General features: G+C 45.4%; 1 pseudogene; it reads left to right on the top strand.

Annotated features, from left to right (window-relative positions):
- The first annotated feature begins 1,231 nt into the window (after window positions 1-1,231).
- Window positions 1,232-2,558, top strand: LOC141146019 (cAMP-dependent protein kinase type II-alpha regulatory subunit pseudogene; annotated as a pseudogene).
- The last annotated feature ends 2,723 nt before the right edge of the window (window positions 2,559-5,281 follow it).

Raw genomic sequence — 5,281 nt, forward strand, 5'->3', positions numbered from 1 at the left:
GAAAGAAGAAAACTAAATAAACCACCATGTCTAAGGACTGGTAAGCTACAATTTATAACATTGTAATATGTAATATGTAATTGTTAATTGTGCTTTGATCTTTGCTCTACCTATTAAAATAATTACAGTAGTTACCTATACATTTACATTTATAGATACACAACACTACTTAAAAACCTACATAGTAGATATTATAAATCGTTTCATTAGCATATTTGGCTTGACATTTTCTTGCCCAGCAACACATCAGAGAGAAAAGATTTGCTTGACAGTGATTGACATTGAAATCAAATTACAACAAAAATACATCTAGTTACCATGTCTTATCACTGATTAGTTTGTTAGATACTGTAATAGGAAATTGAAATGCTAATAAATAGATTTGAACAATGGCAGCTATGTCTTTAAATATTCCATCTCCTCAGTGATCTATTTCTTTATTATTAAAGAGTAGGATTGTGAATTGTGTCCAGGGACAACATATACAGTGTTTTAACCTAGACGTTAGGTTTTGTTCAAGAATTTAATTGTTTGGTCTGTACTCTGCCTGTACCATAGGAAATACTATTTTCAAACAATGCAAGCATAAAGCTGATAATAAACACTAACGTAGGTTAGAACTTGCCTTCACATCTAACTCTCTTCAGGTCTCTTTGCTAACTAAAAGGAGACACCTCCAGTGCTGGCCTATGAAGGGGAGAAAACTTTGCTAAATGGACAAAAGGGAAAGGATATATATATATATATATATATATATATATATATATATATATATATATATATATATATACAGCATATTATGACATTATGAAAGGCGAGGGGATTGATGGACGTTATGTTTCACCTCACATGCGTTCATTTTCCGAGAACTAAGGTGGAATTTGGTCCAGGTTTTACCAGCCACCTTGGCAGGGTTGGTTCCGAACCAGATTTTGCGGTCCACTTGTGTCCACCAAGAGGTGGTATAAATGAAGCAGGACTAAAGCAAAGGATTGCTCTTGGCCTGGGACTCAGGAAGCAAAACCCTGAGAGAGCTTCCTATGTGAAGTTTGCTTTGAAAGTGAAAAGGTTGGTGTCGGCTCGGTGGCGGTGTGTGTGTGTGTCAGTGTGAGGTGAAGACCAGAGCCGCCTCCTCCTTAGCCCTCCCTGTCAGCGGTCCCACTGTGTACTCCTGGGGGGAGGGGGGACAGACATTGCCTTGTCAGCGGGGAACAGAGACCCCCGGGGGACCATGAGCATCAAGATCCCGTCCGGCCTCACCGAGCTGCTTTGGGGCTACACGGGCTGCTTCGGGGCTACAGGTTCTGTGCCAGAGGCCGCCCGACCTGCTAGAGTTCGCCGTCCAATACTTCCCCTGCCTGAGGGAGAAGAGGCTGCAGGATGGAGCCGGCTGGCCTTGCACCCGAGGGGTCAACTTCGACGGCGAGCAACCCATGCAGATCGAGTCCAACAGGGACGATGAGAAGAATGACGAGGAGGACAACGACTCCGACTTCGAACCTCCTGTCATGAACAGATACAGCAGAAGAGTATCAGTGTGTGCGGAAGCCTTTAATCCCAATGAGGAGGATGACGACACAGAACCTCGGGTAGTTCACCCGAAAACAGACAAGCAGAGATGTAGGCTACAGGAATCCTGCAAAGATATTCTAATCTTTAAAAACCTTGATCAGGAACAGCTCTCTCAGGTTCTTGATGCAATGTTTGAACGGAGAGTACAACCTCAGGAACATATCATTGACCAGGGAGATGATGGAGATAACTTCTATGTTATAGAACGAGGGCAGTATGACATTTTCGTATCTAGAGACGGACAGTCTCGCTGTGTGGGCGCGTATGATAATCATGGCAGTTTTGGAGAGCTCGCCTTGATGTACAACACTCCAAGGGCTGCAACCATCGTGGCCACATCAGAAGGAGGACTTTGGGGGTTGGATCAGGTTACCTTCAGAAGAATAATTCTGAAAAAAATGCCAAAAAAAGAAAGAGATTTGAAGCCTTTGTAGAGTCTGTCCTTATACTAAGTCATTAGAGCTTTCCGAACGTATGAAAATAGTTGATGTAATAGGTGAAAAAATTTATAAGGATGGAGATTGAATCATTGAACAGGGTGATAAGGCAGACTGTTTTTACATTGTGGAATCGGGAGAGGTGAAAATTATGATGAAAAGTAAGACAAAAACCGCTCAAGAAAGTAACCAGGAAGTGGAGCTAACATAGTGTAAAAGAGGTCAATACTTTGGTGAACTCGCTCTTGTTACCAACAAGCCCAGAGCATCTTCTGCATATGCGGTGGACGATGTCAAGTGTTTAGTTATGGATGTGCAAGCTTTTCAATGATTGCTGGGCTCCTGCAAGGCCATTATGAAGAGAAACATCACACATTATAAGGAGCAATTGGTGGCATTGTTTGGTTCCAGCAAGGACCTTCGAGATCCAGGAAAATAGGCACTGTGTTACCTTAGTGCCTTTCTTTGTTCAAGACACAGACACAAGCCTACTGTCAAATAGCCACACACAAGGGACAGAGCACCGTGGAACAGTTGCTACTGCTGTCTTAGGCATTTTTTTTTGTATTTTTATTTTTTTTTAGGAAACAGAATTCAGCGCTAGAGGCAAGATGGTAGAAGTCTAGTTTGCGCCATTATTTTGCTGCTAAGATCCAGTTATTAGACCTTCCAAAAAAGAAAAAAATGTGCCTTTTAGTTTCCTCCCACTGAATTTACTTTTTCTGTTAAGAATATCATATAAGGTATCATTGTCTGCTTGGCAGTGTGTTGTCTAAAGAAATCTAAAGAGAATGTATTAATAGGATTGACATCTGTTGGTAAAGAAGTATAAATAGCTTGAGTACAGCCAGTTCCTGAGTGACTAGAAGTATCTTCAAAAGGTGTCCAGACCTGGTGCATGATGGGACTTGAGTTGTTCTAAAACTGACTAAACTTTGTGTCTTTCTCGGCTATTGAGGGGCACAGAAAGTCGCTCACCTTCTGAGTTTACTGAGGCCTACAGGAGGATTACATTTTGGCAAACAAAAAAATTGTAGGCCAGTCCAGGGTAACCCCTTCCTACTACCAGCTGGTTTCATTTTTGCTAGGAGGATGGACTTTTTTTCCAGCTCTGCTGTTAGGACTAACCTATTTCTGGCTTTGTTTTTCTTTTTTCTCTTTCCTAGGACAGTTTCTGAGCATCTTGACCTCCTTGATGCCATTGCCTCACGGCCCTTTAAGTGGTTTATGATCCTGTGACCACTGAGATTGTGGTTGGCTGTCCTGGTGGTCACATGAGCAGAAAGTTCCCGATCGCAAGCAGCGATCATGAGCTTTCAATTAGCCACCAGTAACTCTGCCGGGGAGCGCACAGGGCGCACGCTCTCGTCACAGCTGAATTTGCACTAAAGGGCGCAAATATGTGGCTACTAGGGATGAGCTTCGAGTTCGAGTCGAACTCATGTTCGACTCGAACATTGGCTGTTCGCAAGTTCGCCGCGGAACACCCTTTAAAAGTCTATGGGAGAAATCAAAAGTGCTAATTTTAAAGGCTAATATGCAAGTTATTGTCATAAAAAGTGTTTGGGGACCTGGGTCCTGCCCCAGGGGACATGGATCAATGCAAAAAAAAGTTTTAAAAACGGCCGTTTTTTCAGGAGCAGTGATTTTAATAATGCTTAAAGTCAATCAATAAAAGTGTAATATCCCTTTAAATTTCGTACCTGGGGGGTGTCTATAGTGTGCCTGTAAAGGGGCGCATGTTTCCTGTGTTTAGAACAGTCTGACAGCAAAATGACATTTTGAAGGAAAAAACTCATTTAAAACTACTCGCGGCTATTGCATTGCCGACAATACACATAGAAGTTCATTAATAAAAACGGCATGGGAATTCCCCAAAGGGGAACCCCGAACCAAAATTAAAAAAAAAAAATGACGTGGGAGTCCCCCTAAATTCCATACCAGGCCCTTCAGGTCTGGTATGGATATTAAGGGGAACCCCGGCCAAAATTAAAAAAAAAAAATGACGTGGGGTTCCCCCTAAATTCCATACCAGACCCTTCAGGTCTGGTATGGATTTTAAGGGGAACCCCGCGCCAAAAAAAAAAAAAAAAAACGGCGTGGGGTCCCCCCAAAAATCCATACCAGACCCTTATCTGGCAGGCCGCAGGAAAAGAGGGGGGGACGAGAGTGCGGCCCCCCCTCCCTCCTGAACCGTACCAGGCCACATGCCCTCAACATTGGGAGGGTGCTTTGGGGTAGCCCCCCAAAACACCTTGTCCCCATGTTGATGAGGACAAGGGCCTCATCCCCACAACCCTGGCCGGTGGTTGTGGGGGTCTGCGGGCGGAGGGCTTATCGGAATCTGGAAGCCCCCTTTAACAAGGTGACCCCCAGATCCCGGCCCCCCCCTGTGTGAAATGGTAAGGGGGTACATAAGTACCCCTACCATTTCACGAAAAAAGTGTCAAAAATGTTAAAAATGACAAGAGACAGTTTTTGACAATTCCTTTATTTAAATGCTTCTTCTTTCTTCTATCTTCCTTCATCTTCTGGTTCTTCTGGTTCTTCTGGCTCTTCTGGTTCTTCCTCCGGCGTTCTCGTCCAGCATCTCCTCCGCGGCGTCTTCTATCTTCTTCTCCTCGGGCCGCTCTGCACCCATGGCATGGGGGGGAGGCTCCCGCTCTTCTCTTCTTCTTTTCTTCTCTTCTTCTCTTCTTCTTTTCTTCTTTTCTTCTCCGGGCCGCTCCGCAATCCATGCTGGCATGGAGGGAGGCTCCCGCTGTGTGACGGCGCTCCTCGTCTGACAGTTCTTAAATAACGGGGGGGCGGGGCCACCCGGTGACCCCGCCCCCCTCTGACGCACGGTGACTTGACGGGACTTCCCTGTGACGTCACGGGGAATGCCACAGGGAAGTCCCGTCAAGTCACCGTGCGTCAGAGGGGGGCGGGGTCACTGGGTGGCCCCGCCCCCCCATTATTTAAGAACTGTCAGACGAGGAGCGCCGTCACACAGTGGGAGCCTCCCTCCATGCCAGCGTGGATTGCGGAGCGGCCCGGAGAAGAAAATGAAGAAGAGAAGAAGAGAAGAAAAGAAGAAGAGAAGAGCGGGAGCCTCCCCCCCATGCCATGGGTGCGGAGCGGCCCGAGGAGAAGAAGACAGAAGACGCCGCGGAGGAGATGCTGGACGAGAACGCCGGAGGAAGAACCAGAAGAGCCAGAAGAACCAGAAGAACCAGAAGATGAAGGAAGAAAGAAGAAGCATTTAAATAAAGGAATTGTCAAAAACTGTC

This window comes from Aquarana catesbeiana, linkage group LG05 (genome assembly GCF_042186555.1).
Source record: "Aquarana catesbeiana isolate 2022-GZ linkage group LG05, ASM4218655v1, whole genome shotgun sequence".
Taxonomy (NCBI): Eukaryota; Metazoa; Chordata; class Amphibia; order Anura; family Ranidae; genus Aquarana; species Aquarana catesbeiana.